The sequence below is a fragment of the Ochotona curzoniae genome, unplaced genomic scaffold, assembly GCF_017591425.1.
Source record: "Ochotona curzoniae isolate NIBS_2020 unplaced genomic scaffold, NIBS_Ocur_1.0 contig_4514, whole genome shotgun sequence".
Lineage (NCBI taxonomy): Eukaryota > Metazoa > Chordata > Mammalia > Lagomorpha > Ochotonidae > Ochotona > Ochotona curzoniae.
The window spans coordinates 7,075,889-7,092,581 of record NW_024466312.1 but is presented as its reverse complement, the minus strand read 5'-3'; positions in this window follow the sequence as shown (position 1 = coordinate 7,092,581).

Here is a 16,693-nt window from a genome sequence, read left to right as displayed (position 1 = left end):
TTCAACAAATTTTCCTCAGTTCCATTTAACAAGAAGGACTAGACACAGCAGTTTCAGGGTTGATAAGTGATAGAGCAGTTAAAAACTCTGCTTTTTAATTATTTATGGGTGCTATGAAATAGTAAAGGGAGGAATTGGAAGAATCTTTTTGAAAGGTCATAGCATTTGAAAAGAAGAAAAAAGGAATACCAGAAAATTATTACTCGCTCACATCTCCCCACAACAATTCTTCATTATCTGGACCATTCACAGATTTTAATGAATGTGACTAGATCTAATTTCAGTGGGCTATAGTCCACGTGCTACAACTGGGGCTGTGGAAATAAAAATTTAGCATTCTCCTAATCAATAACCAAGACTTAAAATTCAATTCCTAGTCTTAATTTACAAGTCCTATTCATTGACTTCCCCATAACGGCACATATACTTTTAAAAAGGGAAATACTGGCAATAAACAGATCTGTACACAGTAATTTTCTGGCATGAGAATTTACTAAGTGGATAGTGTATGCAAACTAGGGCTATGCTAGACAGGAGAATGGATAAAAATAAATGTGATTGATTCTTTTGCCACCAAGGCATTTACAATCCAGTTGGAGGTGCAGCTATAGAACAAATATAATAAAAGACAGAAATAATTAATACTAATAGAATCACAAGCAATGGGATATGGAAGAACAGGGAAGCCAAAGTGGCAATTGAGGATGTATCAGATGTTGGACTGCTCTCAACTCCTGGTTCACCACAGATTTTCTGCATAACCTCCAAGAATCGATGTCGAAAGTTTTGTTATGAATTCACAGAACAAAGGGAAAGGCACTGGAGAGGCCATGAGGATACACAAGTCGGTGATGGACTAACAGTCCATCACGAGAGCGACATGCAAGAGCACCAGACATAGCACTCTCCCTCCACAGGATTTCTTTGTTATTAGCCTGCTTGGAAAGGTTCTTACACTAAAAGAATCTCTTTCTTAGTTCTGAAAACTGAACAGCAAAGCAAGAAAAATTGGCCACATTTCACAAAGTGTCCCATTTGCCCAGAGGGGCTACCAGGCCTAGAACCCTGGGATGCATCATGTCGTGTTACAACCATGAGATTGTCATATTTAACTAAAATGAAGGAAATAATCATTTTTACAAATAGTTTCTGTCAATCAAAAGTGCAAGTGGCCTTTAGAGCAATCCTTAACATGTCTAAGAAACACTTGAAAATCTTGTTAAAATACGGATACTGATTCAATCTATCTCGGGCTGGGAGATTCTGTTTTACTATCTCCCAAGGTATGCTGCCACTGCTGATTGATGGACCACACTTTGAGTAGCAAGGAATTAGAGAAATATCTTAAGTACTTTCTAAGTACACAATACATTTACTGTAACAGCACAGGTGTGGGCCAACTAGCAAACTGGTGGCTACATAAGGGATTAGAGTAGAATTTTGAAAATATGTCCCAGCTGGTGACTTATCAGGAAGAGAGATACATTCCATTACACAGAATAACATAAAATATTTTATAAATAAAAACATACTGTAAGCAATATGCATACATTTGTGTTTTGTGTCATCTGCATATTTCAAAGAATTATCAAGTTTTAATGCCATGTGCACTTAGATAAAGTAGAGAAAAAAATCTTGATTTCAAGCCACAGATCTTTTTGACAAGTGGTGCTGGTACCGTGACTCAACAGGTTAATATTCTACCTTCAGCACCAGCATTCCAAAAGTTAACAGGTTCATGTCCTGGCTATCCCACTTCTGGTCAAGCTCCCTGTTTATGCCTCAAGAAAGCAGTGAAGGATGGCCCAAGTCCTTGGGACCCTGCTCCCATGCGGGAGACCCAGAAGCAGCTTCTGGCTCCTGGTTTGGGGTTGGCTCTGCTCCACCTGTTATGATCATTTGCAGAGTAAACCAATGGAAGGAAAATCTCTCTCTCTCTCTCTCTCTCTCTCTCTCTCTCTCTCTCTCTCTCTCTTTCTCTCTCTCTCCTTTCTGTAAATCTGCCTTTCTAATAAAATTTTATTATTGTTATTTTATGATACTATTCCATAGGCTCTGGGATTTCACCTCCCCCTCCATAAGTCCCCTCCCCCATCACACTGCTTTCTGCTCTAACATACAATGGGTAGTCCTTCATGAACAGTCATAAGTCCATCATTCTGCTATTGAAGTGTTTCCCAACATTGTAGGTATGGACAATGCTGGAGAGTCCAGTATCCTACTGTCAGGATATATTCAACAGTTTCACTGGAAGTCCATATTTGATCTGGGTGTAGATGTGCATCCTGCACTATGTCTCAACATCTGGACATGTCAGTCTCCACTATTCTTCTATTATATATTCCCTTAAATACAGAGGCAGAAAACACAATCCATGACAGGGAGGAAAACAGAAAATTTACAGCAACATGAAGTTAAGCAACATGCTACAGAATGACCAATGCATCATCAAAATGGTGAAAATGAAAATCAAAATCCTTCTTGAAGAAAATGATACTACTGCATGACCCATGTGGGACTGAAGAAATCAATAAGATTTTTTAAATCTTTTTTAAGACTGGGGATGAATATTCATTCAGGAAGATAATATTAAATTATGAACACAAAATTAGTTATTTTATTTTGAAATATTCAGTCATCCTGGAGTTAGGGGGCATGAGGAGACATGGCATAGAGGAGAGGCTAGAGCACCTGGACACAGAGGTCTGAGCCAACAACAGGAAATATACGGCTCACCCATCATACTCTCAGGGCCTTGGATCGGCCCATAAATGTTAAGGCCCCAAAGTCAAAGCTTTAGTAACATCAGTGTAAATTTGTCTCTGGTTTTAAATCAATCATTGATGACTTGAAATGTGTCTAAAAATGCTTTCTTTCAAGAGACAAATGGCTGTTATAGCTATTGTCCAAAGACTGCCATCGTGGCACAGTGGGTTAAACCATTGCCTATGATGCCAGCATCCCCTATGTGCACTGGTTTGTATTTCAGTTGCACCACTTTGCAACTCCATGCTAATGCACTTAAGAAAGCAGTGAAGATGGTCCAAGTTTGTGAAACCCAATGGAACATCAAGCTCTTGGCTTCACCCTGGCCAAGTCCCAAATATTCTGGACAATTGAGGATTAAATTAGAAGATGAAAGATCTCTCTGTCTAGCCTCTAGGTCCTACACTCTGTCTTTCAAATAAGCACATTGATCCTAAAATGAGATTTAGTTATTTATTTGAAAGTCAGAGTTACAGAGTAGGGTAAAGACAGAGTCAGAATGAGAGAGAGAAAGATAATCTTTCAGCTACTAGCTCACTGTCCAAAAGGCCAAAATAGTCATGACTGGGCCAGGCCAAAGCCAGGAGCTTTCTCCAGTATCTTATGTGGATGCAGGGGCTCAAACACTTGGGCCATAGTCCACTGAATTCCCCAGATCCATTAATAGGGAGCTGCATCACAAGTGGAGAAACCAGTACTTGAACTGGCACCATTTAGGATGTTGGCATCTTGAGTAGTGACTGTAATTATTTCAGTTCCAACAAAACAATTTTTGAAATGCTTTTGTCTCAGAAAATATACACAGACACACAAACATTTAAATTATCATCCACCCTATCTTGTATAAATTTACTCTATGTCCTGTACAGATACAAGCTGACGTAGAAGCACTCACTCTCCGTAAATTCAGTTGTTTGAAATTCAGATCTGTCCAGCTGTTATTACCTAATTACCTTCACAGGCAGCCCACACAAAGTCTGTTTGTTCAATAATATGTGTATTCCATAAAATATGGAATATAATATATATATATACAAACAATTGTTTATATCCCATTATATATGATTTCTTCTACTAAGACACATTCAAGATGTGTCTACGGATGTGAGACTTCCCAGTCCCCAGCCTCCCGTCTGGCCCTCACACTCACATTATAGAGAGAATTACAGTCTTCTAACCACAAACCAATGGCAGCTGTAACTCCAGACTTAGGTGTGTAAAGAGTAAAGGTGTGAGGACTTATCATACCTTCCAGGAACATTCCTCAGTCCAAGCTAAACAACCCAGGCAACCTGCTCTCTCTTAAGAAAGTCCCAGACTGTGATCCGTCTCTGGTCCCTCTCATCATTGCCACTTCCAGTCTTGGCTCTCCTCCTAACAACAATGAGAAACAAGACATCCTATCTCAAACTCTCTCTTTTCTCCTCATTAGTGCCATCACATCAGAAACCTGTTTCCAAATATAATTGTACTGGCACCAGGAGAGAATAAAGAATTGAAATGGACTGGCTTTTTTTTTTCAACTATGCACAGATCTTTGGCTAGGGTAACCTACAAAGAAGAATAAATTGATTTCATTTTACAAAAGAAAAAAATGTAATCTCAAGTCTAGCTGTTCACTTAGATTTCACCTTGGAATGTCAAGGTGAAGTTTTAGGTAGGCATCCTGAAATAACAGCAGAAGGGCTGAGTTAGAGGGTTAGCATGAATGAAGTGGCAGAGGATATTAATCCTGAAGCTGCCACAACAATGTGTAAAGGCCCCTCCCTCTTTCTCCACCCACCTCTAACCAGTTTTACTTCTTTGGTACCTGTGGCTTAGCAGGGGGGCAGCGCAGGATGTAAAGGGTAAGAGGAAGTCTGTGGACAGCCCTCCACGGTACCAGCCCTAGAGATTGGATGAGGAGGACACAAATGCAGTAAGGAAGAAAATGGGTTTGTACAGCTACCTAATTAAGGAAGCAATGCACAGGGCTCACCTCATTCCAGGAATGCTGACAGCACTTGCATAGCAGGGCTGCAGCAAGGAAGTAATGGATCCTGAACGCTCATGAGTAATTCCTTTCTTGATGATAGGACACATGATACTTTTAAAGTGTTCATTGTCTTTCTGACACTAGCCCTTCATGTGTGAACAGAACATTGCCTCCCACAAACACAACTGTCCACTGAAGAAAGTTCTGGGCTTCTGAGATCAGACTTGCCTCTGAGAAAAGCAATTTTTAAGAGGAGTCGCATCCAGAACCCAACCTATCTCTACCAAACACATGAATTTGTTTGCAGGAAGCCTCATGTTGGAACCCCACAGCAAACACCATCAGGATCTGGCTCTAGAATTCACACCTCAAGTCACGTTCCAACGCATATATTCAATGTCCTGTGGATCCAACACCACTTGTTTTCATTAAAGGGAAGCAAGCTTTCAACTTTTATTAAAAGATATGGACACGTTAGCCAAGAAAGTCAATGCTTTTTGCAGAACCATAGTCGTGTCCACTAAACTCTCACTCAATCCAGGCTGGTTATTTGCATCCTGAGGCTCATGATCTGGAGGGCCCTCTGCCCAAGCTGTTTCCAGCCCAGCACATATAGGTATGTAGCACCAGCATATGTTTTCATGCCCCACAGCCCTTGGGACTGCACCTTGGGACCCTTTTTGATTTAATGGCCCTGCCACTTCCACACTTAAACTCCCTACACAAGTCTCACAAATGGATAGGCTGGCTTGTTATCCCAAGGCCGTTTGTCTCTGAATATAATCATGCTAATGTGCGCATCCCCGGGTCACATCAATCTGGTTGTAAAAACAAAGTCCGTGTTTGTTTAACTGGGTCTTGATCTATTAAAACAGGCCCCTGGTCACTAGAACTCTTCATACTTTCCTGAAAATCCTCATGAGATACACAAAGGTGCTTCCAAAGTCTATGGAAGCACAAATCACAAGAAAAACACATATGGGTGCAAAAAAAGTTTTAAAATCTATATGGAATTTTTCACAATACCTACTTCCAATGAACTTTTTTGAAGACCCCTCATACTACAGTAATCATAACACAAATGCACAGTTCATTCTACCAGAATCTGCAATCTGCCCTTCTTTCCACACTTGTTTCATATTCCCAAACTAACAAACTTTTACCCAAAAAGTGCAATGAGGGAGGCTTCATGTACAAGGAACCTGAACGAAAATGAGAAATGTTATCAATAGCTAGGCAATTATTGAAAGTATTCAATAGTTAATACAGCATAAGAATTAATATTAACTTTGTTGACTGACTTCAGTCAATCTGGATTATTTAATATGTATACAGTTTTAGGCAGTGCCAAAATCTTGCCTTAGTATAATGTCCCTTGACATCATTAGTGCAGTGACATCAGGACTTCCTTTAATATGCTGAGAACGTTCCTGAGGGGTTATTTCATACTGTCCTTCCTTTTAGTATCACCACCATAACCCCAAGCCCTTCCGGCACCATGTCACCAATATTATACAGGTCAAAGTAGCTCCAATACTCAAGAGACTGGCTATGCCCTCCAGGCTGTCTGTCCTCTTTGGTGTCATCATTGGTTCCATCAAGGTGTCCAAGCAACCGCAGGACCCTGGTCCCCAGATTTTCACTCCCTTCTGCTGTGTGTCTGTCTTCCTTTTTTTCAGGGCTCAAGTACAAACCTACGGCATGGAGCAGACTAAAAGCAATTTGAATGAAACACACAATGCATCCATCATCTATTGATTTGTTCAGTTGACATTTATTAAGTGCTTACCATGTTCCTGGCTTGGTTCCAAGGACTGGACTTAAAGCAGCGAAAGTACAAGCAGGTCCTTGTATTCTAATGGAAACTCAGGTAAACAAAGATGCAGTAAAGGGGTGTTAGCATCATGAGGAACAGGTGCCAGGGCTGGCTCAGTGTTGAAGAGTAAGCCTCTCAACTCTGACTCTCAGACACTGAATTCTGACCCCATCACCAGCCAAGCAGTCTGTTTGTTATTGCAAGAGTCTATTAACAACTACATGGTTGGAAGTCCCCAAAACAGTAACACACAAGATCTAACATTGTCTCAACTTTGTCAAGAGACTTCAACTAGTCTGTGTTATTTAGCAATATGTACAGTATTAGTGGCCATTATAAGTATATTAAAGCATAATTATCATTAATGTGTAATTTTCAAAATTTGCATAAATATTGTTAATCCCTGGAAATCACAAAATTACAGTTTTAGAATATAACCATACGTCCTATGACCTGATTTGAGAGGTGATTAGAAATTTAGGAAAATTATTATCGTTAAAGAGTAAGAGAGAGAGAGAGCGAGAATAGACATATTATTTCCAGGAAATGCTAGCCCAAGGAGCACACAAGACCAATTTAGCCTTCTCTTATCTCTATATGACACAAAGGACCTGATAAGCATGGGATGAAGGGTAGAGAATAGCTCAAGATGACTTTTTTTTTCTTTTGTGAATATTAACACAACAATTTTCTCATCTGCTTTTTTGGCTGTCCAGGAGCTGTGTTGCTGGAGGGCAGACCTAAAAGGTTCATGATGACAAAGTCATTACAACTCTATGACTACAGCAATGCATGCTTTATAGCAACTCATTTGCTCCATACCAATGATTTATTGCATCTGTATGTGCGTACGTATAAGTTTTCCATGACAAGATGATGCTTAGCAATTAATTTGCCAACATAGTTTTGTGTAATATAATCCAGCCCCGCTAACTTCACTATATTTAATAAAAGAAAAGTGCTTGCACCAAACTCTGTTCTGGAAAACCATTTGGTGTGAAGGTAAAACACCAGCAAACCAAGCAGAAATGTGGGGCCCAAAGCCGACGTCTAAAACAATGCTGACGATCCCAGAGAGGCAGCCTGGTCAAGCTGTGAGGATTTCCCACCCCACCACATGCAACTGTTCTTATGTTCCATAAAACTGACCAGTCTTCTGGGAAACGGAAGAGAAGGAAGCGAACACAAGTTCTTATTCCTTCAGATGGCCTGCAGACTCATGCATGAAATGTCAGAGGATGTCAGTCGGATGGGAGACACTCAAAGCTCTGGAAATGTTTCTGTTCTGAACCTCACAAGTGACACCATCGCTGGTGTAGCTTACCTTTGGGCAGCGTACCCGGCGGCAGCTTCTCAACCCATGAGTGAGACTGCTTTTGCCAAGTTTGAGCAGAAATAAAAAATTTTTTCATTCGTTTTATTTTTGTTTTTTTTTTGTCTTGGTTTTTGTTTTTGTTTTTCTTTTCTTTTCTTTTTTTTTTTTTTTGGTCTTCTATATAGTGCTAGTGATAGGTTTTCTGGAATGGAGCCTCAGAACTGGCCATTTTTCTCTTGTCATCTAATTGTTGCTGAATTTCTTATCAGTTGGTTAAGCTCTTTATTATTTTGTTAATAACATTGGAGGCTAAAAATAATCAAAGTACTGTCTGCTCATGATATACATAGCTGCAGTTCTGACCACCTCTAATATCCTGTTATGCTGAAAAGATCTCAAGGTGAAGACAGACATTCCTGCCTTGTCCACGCTGTCCTGCCTGCATGCGACAGTCCCTGCATAGCTCATCCTGTCTCCTGTGTGCGTGTTCTCCCAGAAGAAACTGCAACGAGTGTGGAAGATGACCTGCCATTCCTTCCACCCTTTGGCTGCTACTTCACAAAGGCTGTACAAAAGATAATAACCTATGCAAATTAGTTCAGAAAAAAAAAAGCCAGTGACCTCTACCTCCTTGTTAATGTCACTGTGTATCTCCCAGGAAAACTTTCCAGGATTTGAGCCTTTCTTCTGCCCTGATTGACTCCTTTTGTCCTCTGCTGGCTTGCATTCCTTCAGTATGTTGATCTGAAAACTGTGTATTTGTTTTCCAAACTCACAGCATTCAAATCACTCTGAACACTCCTCGATGGTCATATGTCCCATATTCCAGTGCCAGCCAAAGCATGTCTGCCTTTCATCATATCCATGCCACTCACCGGAATGGTACACAGACTCTGACATCAAAAGCCCTTCAAAAATACACATGTGCCGTCAGGAAATGACAAACGAAAGGCAAATATGTTTACTGCAGGAAATGTGAGACTTAAAAGTCTTAAGAGAGTATAATCTCAATGATGTTGGTATGTTGACTTCCAGCCCTTCTTGTCATCATCAGAGGATAGACAGATCATTTTGTCAAGATCCGATATTAATCAAAAATATCCTCAAGCAATTAACAGGAAATCCAACAAATCCATAATTATATTTGGAAGGCTGTAAACTTAAACAATCAGTCTTTTTCTCTAGAAGCATGCCTCTGTGCTTATGTGTTCAGCTGAAATTTTTAAGAGAAATCCAATAGTTTTCCTAATAAAATTTAAATGTTCCTGTAGCCTTCTTTTAAGCAAATTTTAAGCATTTGCATAGTTTTTGCTCTTGTGAATTACATCTGATCTTTCTATTTTCAAAGTTAATTATAGCTGATACATTGAAAACTATTACATCCTGTTAAATATTAACTTATCCCTAAACTTATCTAATCCTAATGACTCTTCAGATATTTTTGCAAGATATGAACAAAAGATCTATTACAGAAACAAAGATTATTTCAGAAGAGATATTGTCAGAGATGGTGGGAAGCTTTCCTTGGCTCTGTGTGTTTGTGTAGATGAAAAGAAGGTGAAGTTGACTATTTGTGATCATCTGTTTCAACATGTCTTTGGCTGCCTACGTATGTTGTGAGTTTATGGCATATAACACATTCTTAAGTAATGCTTGTTAGAGAAATAAATACAAATTACAAAACGGAATTAGAATAGATAAGAAACAATATCCACATTGCACACATGAAAACATCAGTTTTGTAATGCACAGACATGAGAGGGTATTTGCCCCAGCAAAAAAAAGCAAAGAAACCGTCAATCAAATTTGGACATTAATCCACAAATTCTGATTACTATGGTTACCAGAGTTGGTATTTATGGTAGTATACATTAATTCAGGTCTCGAAGGCAAGAAAAACTTAACATTTTGAATCAAGAAGTACTACTCCAAATCTGCATTCTGTGATCCTGGTTACTAGAAAACAGGGCAAAGCACTTTGGCCTGGCCACAGCTGGGGAGGGAAGTTCAAGTCACAGCTCACCGTGCCACCACAAACAAGATCTAGCCTTCCTAACACAGCAAACCCAGTGGTACACTATCACAGAATCAAATCCCTTTGTGCCAAGTGTGCTAATAAACACTGACCACATCTTTTTGAAAAATTTCAAAAGAATAAATAAAGGTAAGATAAAAATATAATTATTGTAATCAATTGGGAACTAATTAAACCACTCAAGTCTGCCCCCATACCCCACTATACCACTATAGTAAGAATTCTGAATAAATTGGAGCCGGTTAATCCTTCTAAATACCGTGGATAGTGAATGACCATGAGCAAGTAAAGGCCTTTTGGAAATTCAACCTAAGCTTTGCTTCTTTGGAAACAATTCCTAATTTCTAGCTTAATTAACACTGTTCCACTGTGGGTGCTATGTGGATATGTGTACGTGAATGTTTGTTTAATACAAACACAAGACGTCTCCATCAGCCTGAATTCAAATTAACGTATTCAATTTGTATAGCAAGTTATCTTTGTTTCCAAAAAGGAGAGCAGGAGAAAGAGACATCACACTGACTTTAAAGTTTTGAGTAATTTCTAACTGCCTGAGGAGTTTTCACACTACCTTCCAATCAGCAAAGGATTTGTGACTCTTTTCCGTGTGCCTGAGATTACACAGACAAATTACTTAAGAGCCCAAGGAGATTATCTCTAATTGGCATAAAAAGGATCTGGCATTAAAAATAAAACTTGCTGAATATCTGAGAGCATTGCACGCCCAAGGCGGGTAAGGAAAGTAGCTCCCTCTTCAGAAACCCCGCAAAAAATAGACACATCACTCTACAACAGAAGGGCTTATTTAGATATGGGCAGGTGGGTGGCAAAGGCTTACTTCTGTTTCATAGTGCTTCACAGAGCTGTGTTGTACTGAATGAGAGCGAGTGCCTCTTCCTGCTGCTTACCTTTGTCTACTTAATGAACTCTCCTTGTTTACAAAGTGCAGACACTAAAAGCCAATACAAAATCCTTGCTCTTGGTATTACACACACATCAAAGGTTGGGGATATCTGGCATAGTGCAGTGGAATGGGCAGGAAGATGAAGTCCAGGCTGGTAGACAAGAAAGAAGGAGCAGCAAGTACTTACAAGAGTTGTGTGAATGAATATGATTGCAGCTCACTAGATTAGGATCTAGCAACAAAGTCCCTGCACCTGCAGGGTTCTAAATCCTGCAGGAAATACGTAACATGCATTTGTCAGGAAACCAAACAACAATAGTGTGCAAAGAACCACAGAAACAATTTTAGACCCAAGACCAGCAAAGTTGAATGAGGCATTTTCAATTTCAATCATTCAATCCAAACTTGCTGTTTAGTTGTTGAGCAAACTGAGGCCTGGGGAGATTAAATAGCTATCTATGTGATCACACAGATAGATCATGAACCTATCCATCCCAGCGCTTACCACTAAGAGGACAGAATCGATTGCATCACATAATAGTCTCATAGTGTTTTAGTAGGAGATGGTGCTATGGTACAGCGAGTTAAGGTGCTGTCTGCAGCAGTGACATCTCATATGGCCGCCGGTTCCAGTCCCAGCTTCTCCATCTCTGAGCCAACTCCTTACTAATCTGCCCAAGAAAGCAGCAGAGGATGGTCCAAGTTCTTGAGGCTCTGCATCATGTAAGAGACCTGGAATATGCTCCTTACTTCTGTTTGTCTCACACCTGGTTGTTGCAGTCATTTGAAGGGTGAGTCAATGGAAAGAAAATGTGTGTGTGTGTGTGTGTGTGTGTGTGTGTGTGTGTGTGTGTGTGTCCCCTCTCACTGTGTGCAATGCTACCTTTCAAATAAATAAACATTTTAAAAATATTTATTTGAAAGATTGAGTTCCAGGGAGGGGAGGTAGAGAGAGAGACATCTTCCATCTGCTGCTTCACTCCGCAAATCAAATGGCTACAACAGCTAGAGTGTGGCCATTTGGAAACCAGGAACTAGAAATTTCTTCCAGGCATCTCACATGGGTGCAAGGACTCAAGGACTTGGTCCACCTTCCACTGCTTTCCCAGACACATTAGCAGGGAGTTGGATCATAAGTGAATAGCCAAAATTCAAACCATCATCTAAATTAGATATCAGCACTGCAGGCACTAAGCCACAATGCTGCTTCCATCCATGCACCCGCCTCTTCAAAACAAATAAATAAAATTAAGAAAAAAAATAATTAAGCAAATGACAACAAGCTTAAGCTAAATGGAGATGCTATGGTCTAAAACATTGTATTCCTATCCCAAATCTCTTATGCTGAAAACCTAATCACCAGTGTAATGTGACAGCATCAGATGGGGGACTTTTGGAGCTAATAGGCTCTCAAGATGAGGTTAGGCCTCTTATAAAGGAAGACCCAGAGAACTGCCTTGAACCTACCAACCATGAGTATACAGGTGTGAACAAGAGTGAGAAAAGCACACCAGCAAACTCTGAATCCACCACCTAGGTCTTGGAGTTCTCAGCCTCCAGAGCCAGGAGCAATAAGTGCCCAGAGTTGATTAAACCACACAGTCTATGGGATTCTTGTTAAAGGAACCGAAAGGACCTAAGATGGAGGGGAGAAATGTCAAAGGGCTTGAAGAAGAACATGAGGCCCAGGCAAAGGTGAGAAGGCTTAACAACCAAGATACTGTACAGTCTAAAGGGACTGAGCTAAGGTGCCATCTGGAATGGCAATGGGAGGAGAAAATGAAGCAAACCACTCCCTTCTTTCATGCTCCAAGCAAACGATGGTTCTGAAAGTCTCTTTCGGAGTTAAAGTCAAAAAGGTTCCATCAGTCTGAACCCTTTTTAGTCAGCAAATACCTGTGTTCCTTCTTGAACTCACACCCTTGCTCACAGAGATCTTTGCATGCCCTATCCCATCTTGGTTTTCAAGGCGGATGGAAATTCAGCTTCCCTTGGGATGTCTCTGATCTTTATGCCATGCATATATCCATTTCCTGGATTATCCTGAATGCTGCCTGTGATCGTCATTCTATTGTCTAGACTGTCAACTCTAAGCAGATGGGATCGTGGCTTAAACTTACTGAGTGTTACATAGTATGCTCACAGCAATAGTAGGCATGTAGGGCAATCTTAACAATTCCTTTTTGAACAAATAACAGCAGGAAGTCTTTCTTCCAATGAACTATGCACTTGTCACTTCATTGCCCATTCATTGGTTTTTGCTATGATGATTGTGATGGCATTAACGACAGTAGCAGTTAGTAATGTGGTGGTGATATGCCAGTCACTCCTCAAAGCACTAATACGTATTATTTCACGCAGCCCTTGACATGATGTTGTAAATGTATAGTGCTCATCATCCTTTTCCATCAAATGTGATTATAAAAGCCTACAGCATAGAGACTGGTTTGTATAGTTTCATATTCTCACAAGACAATTGCAGTTACATATTTTCTTTACATTCTGAAACACTTCCTGCCATGTGAAAGCAGACATGACACATAGAGATTTTAACAACCTTCAAGGCAGGGATATCAACCCACCCATTTTGCCTCTATGTGAGCAATTTATCTGCTTAGAAGGTTTTGGAGAAGGAGCTCAGCAGGTGGGGCTTGGTCCAACACCAGATGCCCATAAACGTACTTCCTTCCGGATGTTCATCCAACAGAAAGGGGGTTACTGATGAGCTACCCAAGAGCCTGCAGGTGGAGCACTGGTGTGGCTGCCTGAGAAAATATGCATACGCTTAAAGTTCAGCTTCACAGAAATGAATTGATGTGGGTTATTATGTACCTGCTTGTCCAACTCTAAATGGTTCTAAAATCAGTCACAGGACAATGAAGCTATTTAACAGGCTCTCTCTCATAGCTGAACCATGAAACAAAAGAGGAGAGGTATTTTCAGCATAAGAAAATTTGGAATAAGAATGCATGCAAAGCTTACACTTAGTATTACATATGTAATTTTGCCAAAAACACTTTATTAACTTTGCATCTCAGTAATGAGAGTGTTGTTGAATTTATTAAATAAAATACTTCTGTTGAAAATTACATAGTTAGAACAATAATTTGTCATTTTTGGTAAAGCAGTTCACACCTGTTTGTAGCACATATTTCATTTCCAATAATGTTGCAAGCACTCTTAACTAGATTATGCATAGAAGGCATTTGTAGAAACAGCAAATGAAATGGTTAGCCATGACAGAAAGCAATAGAAGGAAACGTATTTGCTCCCTAATAAAGAAGAGTGTCGTTCTTAAATGCTCGCATACTAAAACATCTTGCTAAAACCAACAATATTATGTGTCATAATATGCTCTGTCAACCATACCTAAATTCCCACATTTTGAGCAAAAATAATTTTAGTTTGTTTTTTTCTATATAAATGGTAATACCTATTTCTTTCATTTAAGGAAGACATTAGCAAAATGTAGCAATGTTATGTTTGGGAATTCTGTTAACATTTTTAAGCCCCAGACTGGCAAGAACAAAGAATCACTTTGCTAACTAATGTATTAAATGTGTTGTCTATTTATATAGTAATTGTTTGATGGAAAATTCATCTCTTTTGTTCTTTCTTATCTTTTCTTTCCTCTTGTCCATGCAATGTTTCTATGAATTATGCATGTGAACATAATTAAAAGTAACAATTGGTGAATTGTACTCCATGGACATTGTTTCATGTTTCAAGTCTTATTTAGACTAAACCAAATTTATGCAAAGAGAAGAGCTTATAATTAAACTCATACTCATCCTTCCTGCAAAGGTTTCCTTTATATAAAATGCATCGTTTTGCTGGAGGCTGTATTTTCTGACCAAAAAAGCTTACATCGCATCCTGAAAAAAAAAAAAGACAATTTAGTAGCAGACCCCATTCCTTCCTACAAATGTGGGGTTCCTACGACTGTCTATCCATCTTTGTGCATCCTATATGGCATGTTCATCTGTAGGCCATGAAGAATTACTAAGGAGCTGGGTTTCTGTTATTTGCAAACTAGGAACAGATACAAAAGAAAGCAAGTGATGAAACGGGATCAATTTCTGAAACACCATACTCTGATTGTCATTAAGAGCTCCCATAGTAATTTTTCCACTCTTCATTTTTTATGTTCTAAGTACGAGAAGCCTAAAGAGCAAAAAAGGTGACTGAGATGCTTAGAAAAATATTGTTCTACCCACAGGAATACTTGTTTTGCAAGTGTGAAGGATTATTCTAAATGTTAGCTCAGCTCCAAGCTTCTTCCTTTTTGCATCATATTTCTCAAGGCATTTTCTCTTTAAGAAAACGTGTTTGACTGATTCATGTTTTTCCCAGCTATGAGTCAGTCCCAAAGCTTGGTGGCATGTACTCATGTGCTGAGGCTCATGTTCCGCTCAGAACTATCTCTGCATTTTATTCGTACACACCAGGATTGTCTCTTTCTTTCTTGACCTGCATCATCATCTTAAGCAATTTCTATCTCTGCACATATGCTTTTCCGAAACAAATGACAAACAAAAACGCTTCTGCAGTGGCATCAGTTGATGGATTTGTAGCAAGGCATTGACAATTTCTTCTCACTCTCAGCAATCATTTCTGATTCTAAACACATCTCTCTGCAGTATGGCAACAGTATGAGGATGGATAGACCCAAAGCAACTTCAGATTTGTTCCTGGATTCAGCAGGCCCTGTGATGCGTGGCTGCTGCAGCCTGGCTAGCTTTGCAAAATGCAGTTTGAGAGTTTCTCCTCTTCCTCTCCTGCTCTTCTCACGATTTGAAAAATGTCATATTTAAAAGCTCTGGCCGGCCCAAAGTGACATCCACTTGATCCATCATCATCTTTTCAGATAATCTTTCTCTCTATTAAAAATAAGATATTTATAGTTCCAGATGCAATGGGAGAAACCCAGGGCTGAAAAATGACTTCCTGTTGTCATTGTCGCTGGGTAGCATATTATTGAAGGGAGTTTAGCTATGATCTAGTGCTATTGCGTTCTGTTAGGCTGACTGGAAGCAATCATTCATATTCACATATTGTAAAGTTTGTTTTACAAGAATCAAAAGGCTAATTAAAGAGAAGGATATTTAATACCGAAAGTCTACATAGAAAGGAGGTAATGGGTATTCCAGGCTGCAGGTGCCAAAGCCTGTTGAGATATTTTATCAGCATCTCTGAAAGCAATTAGTTTAGAACTTGGGGAAAAGAAACAGTTTTTTTTTTTTAAAAACAACTCCCTGATCACTACTGGGGGGGGGGTGAAAAAAAAAGCGATGATAAGGAAACACTCTCTTTACATCCAGTTTAAAAGCTTTCCACCCATGTCCTGGAGTATGGCCAGAAAGGGGTTTTTGAAATGTCCCCCTAGGAGTTGAGTAGACTTTCTAGGATACCCACATGCCACATTAATCATCCTTAGTCACACAGCTTGGAAAGCATTGTTCTTTCCAGAGCAAAGAGTCTCAGGTAGTTTTGAGTGTTTTCCTGACATCACAGACCAAGAACTGAATACTGTGGGTTTACGGATGCAGAAAGGACTCCAAACTCATGAGAAGCAGTTGGGTGCAGTGTAGCAATGTCCCTTTGCATTTTATTTTTCTTTGCCATAAGTTGAGCATGAAAATCCCAAATCTAAAAATTTCCAAAATGGAAAGCATGCTGATGCTCAAAACTTTGGGAATTCTAGAACATTCCAGGTTTTGGTCTTTTAGATTATTGGCATTCAACTGGTGAAAGTATTTTAGAATTAAAAAAAAAAAAAAACTTCTTGAAATCTGAAATATTTCTGGTTCCAAGCATTACACAAAGCATATCCTCTATCTGTAATAAGAAAAACTGGTTTTCCATTCCTACTGGCAGGTACA